The sequence below is a fragment of the Nerophis lumbriciformis genome, linkage group LG05 (genome assembly GCF_033978685.3).
Source record: "Nerophis lumbriciformis linkage group LG05, RoL_Nlum_v2.1, whole genome shotgun sequence".
NCBI classification, from domain to species: domain Eukaryota; kingdom Metazoa; phylum Chordata; class Actinopteri; order Syngnathiformes; family Syngnathidae; genus Nerophis; species Nerophis lumbriciformis.
Window position 1 is genome coordinate 26086992 of NC_084552.2, and position 13341 is coordinate 26100332.

The 13341-nt window shown below is 39.2% G+C and overlaps 1 protein-coding gene across 1 annotated transcript in view; it reads left to right on the plus strand.

Moving 5' to 3' along the window:
• Positions 1-13341, plus strand: part of LOC133605829 (uncharacterized) — a 217909-nt gene that overhangs the window by 79591 nt on the left and 124977 nt on the right. The gene's annotated exons all lie outside the window — the stretch shown is intronic.

Genomic DNA, 13341 nt, shown 5'->3' on the forward strand with positions numbered 1-13341 from the left:
GAAACTTTTATTATTAGATTGCACAGTGCAGTACATATTCCGTACAATTGACCACTAAATGGTAACACCCGAGTAAGTTTTTCAACGTGTTTAAGTCATACAGATATATACTATCATCATAATACAGTCATCACACAAGATAATCATCAGAGTATATACATTGAATTATTTACATTATTTACAATCCAGGGTGTGGGATGTGGAGGGGGGGTTAGGTTTGGTTGATATCAACACTTCAGTCATCAACAATTGCATCATCAGAGAAATGGACATTGGAACAGTGTAGGACTGACTTGGTAAGGTATGTACAGCAAGTAGTGGACATAGAGAGAGAGAGAGAGATCAGAAAGCAAAAGAATAAGTATCTACATTTGATTATTTACATTTGATTATTTAAAATCCGGGGCGGTAGGATGTGGAAAGGAGGGTGTTAGTTTAGGGTTGAAGTTGCCTGGAGGTGTTCTTTTAGTGCTGTTTTGAAGGAGGATAGAGATGCCCTTTCTTTTACACCTGTAGGGAGTGCATTCCATATTGATGTGGCATAGAAAGAGAATGAGTTAAGACCTTTGTTAGATCGGAATCTGGGTTTAACGTGGTTAGTGGAGCTCCCCCTAGTGTTGTGGTTATGGAGGTCATTTACGTTGAGGAAGTAGTTTGACATGTACTTAGGTATCAGGGAGGTGTAGCGGATTTTATAGACTAGGCTCAATGCAAGTTGTTTTACTCTGTCCGGCAACACACCACAGTAGGGTTGTACGGTATACCAGTATTAGTATAGTACCGCGATACTAATGAATCATTTTCGGTACTATACCGCCTCTGAAACGTACCGGTCCCGCACAACCCCGCCCCCCGTCGTCGTCACGTCGTATCATTGCTGGTTTTACGACCAGATGAGCATGTTCGGCAGCGCACAATGACGCAGTACTCACAAACAAACAAGGTGCGTAGACAGAAAAGGTAGAACGGACGCATTTTGGCTTAAAAACTAACGATAAAGGTGAAGTTATAACACTGAAACGCTCTCAGGAAGAGGTGCTTTAAGACATGGCTAGCTAGCTAGCGGCTAAAGTCCATCCGCCGTCAGCAGTGTTTTAGCTACTTCTAAATCACTAATCCTCGCCTCCATGGCGACAAATAAAGTATGTTTCTTACAAGTATCATCCCTGCAGGACGAGGATTAGCTAAACATGCTTCACTACACACTGTAGCTCACCGGCGTCAAAATATAAACAAACGCCATTGGTGGATCTACACCTGACATCCACTGTAAAGATACCAAGTACAGGAGTGTATCTCGTCGATACTACTATGATTACGTTGATATTTTTTGGCATCACATCTTCTTTTGTTTTTAAGAAATTCATATTATGTTTTTAAACTCAAGTAATATGTCCCTGGACACATGAGGATTTTGAATATGACCAATGTATCATCCTGTAACGACTTGGTAACCGATTGATACCCAAATTTGTGGTATCATTCAAAACTAATGTAAAGTATCAAACAACCGAAGAATAAGTGATAATTACATTTTAACAAAAGTGTAGACAGAACATGTTAAAAGAGAAAGTAAGCAGATAATTAAGTAGATTCATAATCCATTTTCTACCACTTGTCCTTAATAATGTTGACAAAATAATAGAATGATATATGACACAATATGTTACTGCATATGTCAGCAGACTAATTAGGAGTCTTTGTTTGTTTACTTAATAATAAAAGAAAAATTGTCTTGTATGTTCACTATTTTATTTAAGGACTAAATTGACAACACTATAAGACTATTAATTTTTTCTTTGTAAACAATCTGAAAAAGACGTCTTACTTTCAGCGTCAAGAAGTGGTTTATATATATGGGTAAACCAACAGGGCTTTGTTGTACGCTGTCTTTTACAGGTAGCGACGATACTACCGAGTATCGATTTCAAGTATAATCAAACAATTTTCAATACATTCGTTGTTGATGCACTTTGTCTAATAGAATAGAATAGAATTAAAAAAAAGTACTTTATTGATCCCTGGGGGAAATTCAGCACCACAGTTCGCTCACAATAGACAATAATAATAATATAATATATATAATATATAATATATGAATAATATAAATATATTCTACATATATTCTACATTTAATTGCAGTCAAGGAACATGTGCATTATACAGTCTGATGGCTGTCGGTATGAACTGGCACATTCAACTTCATGACAAAGACTATACTTCCTGGCTCGGCAACACACCACAGCCTATACCAGGCCTGGGCAAATATTTTGACTCAGGGGCCAAATTTTGAGAAAAAAATGTCTGGGGGCCGGTATGTCTATTTTTAGGAACACTAATACAAAACCTCACAATAACGTCTGATTGAATGCTAAAAACGTTATGACAGACCGCCTTAAAAAACGGAATGGAATTTTAAATTTTTCAATGAACGATAAAACACTGGATATTGACAAAACCCCCTCTCGATCGACATATTTTACAATCAAGTGAAACGCAACAAAAATGCAACAGACACAGCGAAATATGAACGCGAAGGGTAAAAAAACAAAACACCTATAATCTGAGACATCTGATAAAACACTAAGCTTTAGAACTTGGTTGTAAAAATCTGCCCCTGACACCCGCATTTTAGGCTGGTCGCTCTGGAAACACTCTGTGGAAACGCTCCCCACCCACACTGCTTGGTGCCTGGTCTGAGCTGCTGTGACTTAGATTACCATAGTAACTAAATAGATTACCATAGTAACAAGTATATCATGCAAAAGCACAGATTCCAACCATTGAAATACTTTGTAAAGTTCAAGACTTACGGTCATTTGAAAATATCACTGCACATCATAATGGCGGCTACAGTTTCCTTCTTAAAGATCTAAAACAATTATTTGGGAATGTCCGGCGATTTTAACGATTTAGAATTACAACTGCCATGCAAAATCCATAAAATACAGTACTTGCAAATGAGACTTGGAGGTGTAAGAAATCAAGATATAATAACTAGACCGCACAGTTATCATAATCATTGTTAAATGTTAAATTAAAAAAATTAGATGTTATTTTTTAACAATCAACATTTATTAACACATTAACACACACACAAGTACCCCAAATTGGTACCGTTGAGTAGTGGTGTCCCAGGTACCAGGAATTGCCACCGTATTGGTTTAAATGAGAAAGGTACCAAGGCCTAGTCTCAAGCAGTCTGTGTGCACCAGAGATTGGTAGAATGCATTCGCCTTGACCGTAAGGAAGCAGACGAGTGGAGTTTCTTTTAATTGAGTCCAATATGGCAAGTGTGAACGCAACCACCAAGAGGAGTTATGAGCTGATTTTTAAAATAATGGGTGTCATTGAGGCAAAGTCAGACTGTCCAGCAGTTAATAGGATTAATACAATACTGTAGCACTATTTAACGATTTAGAATTACAACTGCCATGCACAATTTATATAAACAGTACTTGCAAATGGGACTTGGGGGTGTAAGAAATCAAGATATAACAACTGGACCACACAGTTATCATAATCATCTCATTGTTAAATGTTAAATTAAAAAAATTTGATGTTATTAATGAACGATCTACCTACTCAGTGGCCTAGTGGTTAGAGTGTCCGCCCTGAGATCGGTAGGTTGTGAGTTCAAACCCCGGCTGAGTCATACCAAAGACTATAAAAGTGGGACCCATTACCTCCCTGCTTGGCACTCAGCATCAAGGGTTGGAATTGAGGGTTAAATCACCAAAAATGATTTCCGGGCGCGGCCACCGCTGCTGCTCACTGCTCCCCTCACCTCCCAGGGGGTGATCAAGGGTGATGGGTCAAATGCAGAGGACACATTTCACCACACCTAGTGTGTGTGAACAAGTACCAGACTTTCAGTCGTACTTTAACTTTAACTTAACTTAATAGTGAAAACATATACCGTATTTTTCGGAGTATAAGTCGCACCGGGGGTTAAATCACCAAAAATTATTCCCGGGCGCTGCCACCGCTGCTGCTCACTGCTCCCCTCACCTCCCAGGGGGTGGAACAAGGGGATGGGTCAAATGCAGAGGACACATTTCACCACACCTAGTGTGTGTGAACAAGTACCAGACTTTCAGTCGTACTTTAACTTTAACTTAACTTAATAGTGAAAACATATACCGTATTTTTCGGAGTATAAGTCGCACCGGAGTATAAGTCGCACCTGCCGAAAATGCACAATAAAGAAGGAAAAAAACATATATAAGTCGCACTGGAGTATAAGTCGCATTTTTTGGGGAAATGTATTTGATAAAAGCCAACAGCAAGAATAGACATTTGAAAGGCAATTTAAAATAAATATAGAATAGTGAACAACAGGCTGAATAAGTGTACGTTATATGAGGCATAAATAACCAACTGAGAACGTGCCTGGTATGTTAACGTAACATATTATGGTAAGAGTCATTCAAATAACTATAACATATAGAACATGCTATACGTTTACCAAACAATCTGTCACTCCTAATCGCTAAATCCCATGAAATCTTATACGTCTAGTCTCTTACGTGAATGAGATAAATAATATTATTTGATATTTTACGCTAATGTGTTAATAATTTCACACATAAGTCGCTCCTGAGTATAAGTCGCACCCCCGGCCAAACTATGAAAAAAACTGCGACTTATAGTCCGAAATACACGGTACATAAAAATTCTAAATGGATCCTTTTATTCACGGCAATTTTATTCTCAGATAATTATGGAACTATTATTAATTCCCAATTGTTGACATTTATCAGTATTTGCGCTCATCACTGTCTGAATTTTCTGCTAACTTTCTGGAAAGGGCATAATTTTAATCTCCGCTCTCCTTGATGCCGTGAGCCGGCTGAACTTTGCCAAAACACTATTGAGGTCGCTGATCGTTTTCAGGGCGGCGAGATGAGATTGTATTGATTCATTTTAGCTTCGCCACAGCTGTTTGCGTACCTCGCTCGCTTTCATCTCTCGCCCTCCTCGCCGCCACCACTCCAACTTTCCTGACGGACATGCAATTGGCAGCGCCGTAGCCCATTAAACGGTGCAGTGGGCGATAGTACGGAAGCGGCGGGGTGCAAGAGCGCCCCTTTTTGTCATGTTAATGTGACTGCATGTGACGCTTTGCAAATACGATTTACTGTACAGGGCCTCCAATGAAATGGAATTGCAGTCTCATAAAATGTACTTTTAAAGAAATTGTGTGAGAAACTCTTGGCAGTAAATTTAACTCCTCTGGCAGGATTAGATGGAAGCTGGGCAGGCGAATGAGAATGTGGGACAAGTGGAGCGCTCCTGCTCGCAGAGGTCATGGCTATGCTGTAATTCTACACTTCTGTATTTGAGCTTTTTACTGCACGCTTTACTTTTTATGAAACAATTGTCCAAAAGGGTGATGCGACATAAAGGTGGAATGTTGCAATTGGGGAGCAGACAATATGCACATATTGGATTCTTTTGTGAAGTCCTTTCCTTTGTATGCTTGGCGACTAAACCATTAGCTGTGGCTCTCGTGGAGAAAGTTGTAGGGCCGGTGAAAAACATTTTGAAAAGTTGAGCAATTTCAGGAGGATTGCACACACTACAGCCACCTCATTAGTCAACATGCACGGAGGAAGCTCAGCTGGCCTGAGTCCATGCAGAAGTCATCTGGGACCTGAACATTGCATCGGTCACTGACATTTGACTGCACCTCAAGAGTTTCCACACACTGCCTTCTAAAAAGCCTCGATCAAGCCCTAAATCCCAGAATCCCCGTGCTGTGAGTGTGTGGAAAGCCCTCAGCAGATATCCAGCTGTGGCTGCTGATAGGAGCTTGGATGAACTTTTAACAAGCTTGCAAAAGATGCATTTCTTTTTCCTCCAAAAAAGGGGGCCCGTAATCTTTTGAATGCTTCTGGCATCGGTTGACCGTGCAGTCCCTGCAATAAAGTGCAATTCCTGCTTACTGACAAAACTCACTTATGTTATTTATTGGCCCACATGGGTTTACATTGGAGGTAAAAAAAAAATCGAGTTAGTAAAACAAATCATTAAATCCATCAATAAAATATAGTTAATTTAGCCTCTGCATGTACTGTGTGATGATGTGTCTAATATCAAACCTACTCAGTGGTAGGTTGTGAGTTCAAACCCCGGCCGAGTCATACCAAAGACTATAAAAATGGGACCCATTACCTCCCTGCTTGGCACTCAGCATCAAGGGTTGGAATTAGGAGTTAAATCACCAAAAATTAGTCCCGGGTGCGGCATTGCTGCTGCTCACTGCTCCCCTCACCTCCCAGTGGGTGAACAAGGGTGATGGGTCAAATGCAGAGGACACATTACACCACACCTAGAGTGTTTGTGACAATCATTGGTACTTTAACTTAAACAATGCAATGCTTTCTTTATCCATATTGAAAAGAGGCCCATTTATATTATCTACAAAACCCAAAGCCAGTGAAGTTGGCATGTTGTGTAATTCTTAAATAAAAACAGAAGGATTTGCAAATCCTTTTCAACTTATATTCAATTGAATAGACTGCAAAGACAAGATATTTAACGTTCGAACTGAGAAACGTATTTATTTTTTGCAAATAATCATTAACTTAGAATTTAATGGCAGCAGCACACTGCAAAAAAGTCGGCACATTTTTACCACTGTGTTACATGGCCTTTCCTTTTAACAACACTCAGTAAATGTTTGGGAACTGAGGAGACCAATTTTTGAAGCTTTTCAGGTGGAATTATTTCCCATTCTTGCTTGATGTACAGCTCAAGTTGTTCAACAGTCCGGGGTCTCCGTTGTGGTATTTTAGGCTTGATATTGCGCCACACATTTTCAATGGGAGACAGGTCTAGACTACAGGCAGGCCAGTCTAGTACCCGCACTCTTTTACTATGAAGCCACGCTGTTGTAACACGTGGCTTGGCATTGTCTTGCTGAAATAAGCAGGGGCGTCCATGATAACGTTGCTTGAATGGCAACATATGTTGCTCCAAAACCTGTATGTACCTTTCAGTATTAATGAGTAAATTACCCATGCCTTGGGCACTAATACACCCTCATATCATCACGGATGCTGACTGATGCTGAACTTTGTACCAATAACAATCTTGATGGTTCTTTTCCTCTTTGTTCCGGAGGACACAAGGTCCACAGTTTCCAAAAACAATTAGAAATGTGGACTCGTCAGATCACAGAACACTTTTCCACTTTGCATCAGTCCATCTTAGATGAGCTCGGGCCCAGCGAAGTCGGCAGGGTTTCTGGGTGTTGTTGACAAATGGCTTTGGCTTTGCATAGTAGAGTTTTAACTTGCATTTACAGATGTAGCAACGAACTGTAGATGCTGACAGTGGTTTTCTGAAGTGTTCCTAAGCCCATGTGGTGATATCCTTTCCACACCGATGTCGCTTTTTGATGCAGTACCGCCTTAAGGATCAAAGATCCGTAATATCATCGTTCACGTGCAGTGATTTCTCAAGATTCTCTGAACCTTTTGATGATATTATGGACCGTAGATGGTGAAATCCCTAAATTCCTTACAATAGCTCGTTGAGAAATGTTGTTCTTAAACTGTTCGACAATTTGCTCACGCAAGTTGCTTTTATACCCAATCATGGTACCCACCTGTTTCCAATTAGCCTGTTCACCTGTGGGATGTTCCAAATAAGTGTTTGATGAGCATTCCTCAACTTTCTCAGACTTTTTTTCCCACTTTTTTTAAACATGTTGCAGGCATCGAATTCCAAATGAGAAGTTCTCCAGTTCGAACGTTACGTATCTTGTCTTTGCAGTCCATTCAATTGAATATAGGTTGAAAATGATTAGCAAATCATTGTATTTTGTTTTTATTTACTATTTACACAACATTTTGGGATTACAACTGTGTATATGCAGGGAGATTATAGCAGAATAATTGCTTTTATGTCAGTGTCGCATGCAGACCCCAAGATGTAGATACAACAGACAACATAAGCAAGTAAAAGATCCTTTAATCTATGAACGCAAATAAGGCAGCACCAACATGGTCATCAAAGGTGAGCAAAAACAAGGCAAGGCAAGGCAACCATGACCAGCTTTGCAAGGAAGGCAATATCGGTGACAGGGTCTGTTGTATAGTGAGGAAAAATGACAATTCTTAGAGCACACATCTCGCCAGGACCCACACAAAGCCCCCAGTAGCCTCTATGACAAAATTATTATGCATACACTGAACAAATATATATTCATACGAACGAATCTAAACATAAACAAAGCCACAAGTAGAGATGAGGCCGATAAATGCGTTAAAATGTAATATCGGAAATTATCAGTATCGTTTTTTTTATTATTATCTGTATCGTTTATTTATTTTTATTTTTATTTATTTATTTTTTTATTAAATCAACATAAAAAACACAAGATACACTTACAATTAGGGCACCAACCCAAAACCCCTTCCTCCCCCATTTACACTCATTCACACAAAAGGGTTGTTTCTTTCTGTTATTAATATTCTGGTTCCTACATTATATATCAATATATATCAATACAGGGGCAGCACGGTAGAAGAGGGGTTAGTGCGTCTGCCTCACAATACGAAGGTGCTGAGTAGTCTGGGGTTCAATCCCAGGCTCGGGATCTTTCTGTGTGGAGTTTGCATGTTCTCCCCGTGACTGCGTGGGTTCCCTCCGGGTACTCCGGCTTCCTCCCACCTCCAAAAACATGCACCTGGGGATAGGTTGATTGGAAACACTAAAATTGGCCCTAGTGTGTGAATGTGAGTGTGAATGTTGTCTGTCTATCTGTGTTGGCGCTGCGATGAGGTGGCGACTTGTCCAGGGTGTACCCCGCCTTCCGCCCGATTGTAGCTGAGATAGGCTCCAGCGACCCCAAAGAGAATAAGCGGTAGAAAATGGATAGATGGATATATCAATACAGTCTGCAAGGGATACAGTCCGTAAGCACACATGATTGTGCGTGCTGCTGGTCCACTAATAGTACTAACCTTTAACAGTTAATTTTACTCATTTTCATTAATTACTAGTTTCAATGTAACTGTTTTTATATTGTTTTACTTTCTTTTTTATTCAAGAGAATGTTTTTAATTTATTTATCTTATTTTATTTTATTTTAATTTTTTTAAAAGTACCTTATCTTCACCATACCTGGTTGTCCAAATTAGGCATAATAATGTGTTAATTCCACGACTGCATATATCGGTTGATATCGGTATCGGTTGATAAAGAGTTGGACAATATCGGAATATCGGATATCGGCAAAAAGCCATTATCGGACATCTCTAGCCACAAGTCATACAATATTATCACCAAATTCGACAGAACAGGTGCCCACACCGATATTTAGAATTTCTAGCAACGGCCCTGCAGGTCAATGAACCCTCTTGATTAGTGATTAGAAACAGATGCGCCACCTAATCACTAATCAATAACAGGTGTGGAGAATCAGCGCTCGCACCAGAGGTAAAGTGTCGGAGAATGAGGGCAGACAAGAAGTGGAAGGAACAATCGGAGCGCTGCACAGGAAATAATACAACAAACACAGGAACATGAAACATAAACCAGACCTGTCATGAGTGACATTTGACATTTTAAATGTGACCTTAGTGACAATACTGACGCACAGGAAAATATCTAATGAGGCCCCAAGCATTTTTCAATGTAGAAAATTATATTTTAAAAGTCAATGTGTAACGGTACATCTGAAATCTGGTTCAATTTGGTTTGGTACAGAATATTCCGCATATCAATTTATCACACGGTACGCATGAATGGCCTAATTTACTAAGATCCCAAATACAGTAAGTACTGAATCGCACGTCCTATTAGTGGGCGTGTTGCAGGTGATCCACTCAGACTACGTGTGTAATTAATAAGTGTAGGGATGTCCGATAATGGCTTTTTGCCGATATCCGACATTCCGATATTGTCCAACTCTTAAGTACCGATACCGATATCAACCGATACCGCTATATATACAGTCGTGGAATTAACACATTATTTTGCCTAAATTGGACAACCAGGTATGGTGAAGATAAGGTACTTTTTAAAATGGTTTTATAAAATAAGATAAATTAAAAAATAAGGTTCTTTTAAACTAATTAATTCAATAAAATAAGATAAATTAAAAACATTTTCTTGAATAAAAAAGAAAGTAAAACAATATAAAAACAGTTACATAGAAACTAGTAATTAATGAAAATGAGTAGTGTGTGAATGTGAGTGTGAATGTTGTCTGTCTATCTGTGTTGGCCCTGCGATGAGGTGGCGACTTGTCCAGGGTGTACCCCGCCTTCCGCCCGATTGTAGCTGAGATAGGCTCCAGCGCCCCCCGCGACCCCAAAAGGGAATAAGCGGTAGAAAATGGATGGATGGATGGAGTAAAATTAACTGTTAAAGGTTAGTACTATTAGTGGACCAGCAGCACGCACAATCATGTGTGCTTACGGACTGTATCCCTTGCAGACTGTATTGATATATATTGATATATAATGTCGGAACCAGAATATTAATAACAGAAAGAAACAACCCTTTTGTGTGAATGAGTGTAAATGGGGGAGGGAGGTTTTGGGGGTTGGTGTACTAATTGTAAGTGTATCTTGTGTTTTCTATGTTGATTTACTAAAAAAAAACAAAAAAAAAAACATAAAAAATAAAATTAAAAAAAACGATACCGATAATAAAAAAAACTATACCGATAATTTCCGATATTACATTTTAAAGCATTTATCAGTCGATTATTATCGGACATCTATAAATAAGTGCTTTTTTAAAGTGGTGTGCACCGCCCAATTTAAATGAGGTTTTTGTTTGTACTACCGTCTGTGACCATGGAGACACTCATTTTCTTCAATTTTACAATGGAATATTGTTACGTTGTGGAACAGTACTCAAATATATATAATCAGTGCCACATTTTCTGGGCAATATAAAGTCAAAGCGCTCCTCCAGTGAGATCTAGACCATGACTTTTTAGTACAGCAAAGGTGCGTGCCATGACGTTTATTGATCGAATTTGAGCAACATTACAGCGTTGTTGTCACAGAGAAGTAATGCTGTGTTGACGCGAGAATGGAAGACTTGTCTCTCATCGTGCCGACTTTTATATGTATATGTGTATATATGTATGTATATATATATATATATATATATGTATATGTATATATATATATATATATGTATGTATATATGTATATATATGTATGTATATATATATATATATGTATGTATATATATATATATACATACATATCGCAGCATCAAGCAAACAATCTGAAAATTCCCGTCGTATCAATTCCTAGATATGGTCGAAACTATTTAAAGTGCACTACGTATAATAAACGCAACATTATTAATATTTCTACTACGGATAATTTAAACAAAAACTCGTCAAAACAGCCCAATACTTATAATATGGGCTTTTTAAACATAAGATCATTGTCTCCCAAAACGTTATTAGTTAATGAGGTCATTAGAGACAACAATCTTAACGTCATTGGTCTTAGCGAAACCTGGCTCAAACCAGACGAATTTTTTGCGCTAAATGAGGCATCTCCTCCTAACTATACGAATGCGCATATTGCCCGTCCCCTTAAAAGGGGTGGGGGGGTCGCACTAATATACAATGAAAACTTTAACCTTACCCCTAACCTAAATAATAAATACAAATCGTTTGAGGTGCTTACTATGAGGTCTGTCGCACCGCTGCCTCTCGATATGGCTGTTATCTACCGCCCCCCAGGGCCCTACTCGGACTTTATTAATGAATTCTCAGAGTTCGTTGCTGATCTAGTGACGCACGCAGACAATATAATCATAATGGGGGACTTTAATATCCATATGAATACCCCATCGGACCCTCAGTGCGTGGCGCTCCAGACTATAATTGATAGCTGTGGTCTTACACAAATAATAAATGAACCTACGCATCGCAACGGCAATACGATAGATCTAGTGCTGGTCAGGGGTGTCACCACCTCCAAAGTTATGGTACTCCCGTATACTAAAGTAATGTCCGATCATTACCTTATAAAATTCGAAGTTCTGACTCATTGTCAACAAACTAATAATAATAATAACTGCTATAGCAGCCGCAACATTAATGCCGCCACAACGATGACTCTTGCTGACCTACTGCCTTCGGTAATGGCACCATTCCCAAATTATGTCGGCTCTATTGATAACCTCACTAACAACTTTGACAATGCCCTGCGCAAAACCATTGATAGTATAGCACCGCTAAAACAAAAAAAGGGCCCCTAAAAGGCGCACCCCATGGTTTACAGAGGAAACCAGAGCTCATAAATTATCATGTAGAAAGTTGGAACGCAAATGGCGCGCGACCAAGCTTGAGGTTTTCCATCAAGCATGGAGTGATAGTTTAATATCGTATAAACGCATGCTTACCTTAGCTAAAGCTAAATATTACTCAAATCTCATCCGCCTCAACAAAAACGACCTTAAATTTTTGTTTAGTACAGTAGCATCGCTAACCCAACAAGGGACTCCTCCCAATAGCTCCACCCACTCGGCAGATGACTTTATGAATTTCTTTAATAAGAAAATTGAACTCATTAGAAAGGAGATTAAAGACAACGCATCCCAGCTACAACTGGGTTCTATGAACACAGATACAACTGTATCTACGACGGATACTGCAATACAAAATAGTCTCTCTCTTTTTGATGAAATAACATTAGAGGAACTATTACAGCGTGTAAGTGGGATAAAACAAACAACATGTTTACTTGACCCACTTCCTGGGAAACTTATCAAGGAGCTTTTTGTATTATTAGGTCCATCAGTGCTAAATATTATAAACTTATCACTTTCCTCTGGCACTGTTCCCCTAGCATTCAAGAAAGCGGTTATTCATCCTCTGCTCAAAAGACCTAACCTTGATCCTGACCTCATGGTAAACTACCGACCAGTGTCCCACCTTCCCTTTATTTCGAAAATCCTCGAAAAAATTGTCGCACAGCAGCTAAATGAACACTTAGTGTCTAACAATGTCTGTGAACCTTTTCAATCCGGTTTCAGGGCAAATCACTCTACGGAGACAGCCCTCGCAAAAATGACTAATGATCTACTGCTAACGATGGATTCTGATGCGTCATCTATGTTGCTGCTTCTTGATCTTAGCGCTGCTTTCGATACCGTCGATCATAATATTTTATTAGAGCGTATCAAAACACGTATTGGTATGTCAGACTTAGCCTTGTCGTGGTTTAACTCTTATCTTACTGACAGGATGCAATGCGTCTCCCATAATAATGTGACCTCGGACTATGTTAAGGTAACGTGCGGAGTTCCTCAGGGTTCGGTTCTTGGCCCTGCACTCTTTAGTATTTACAT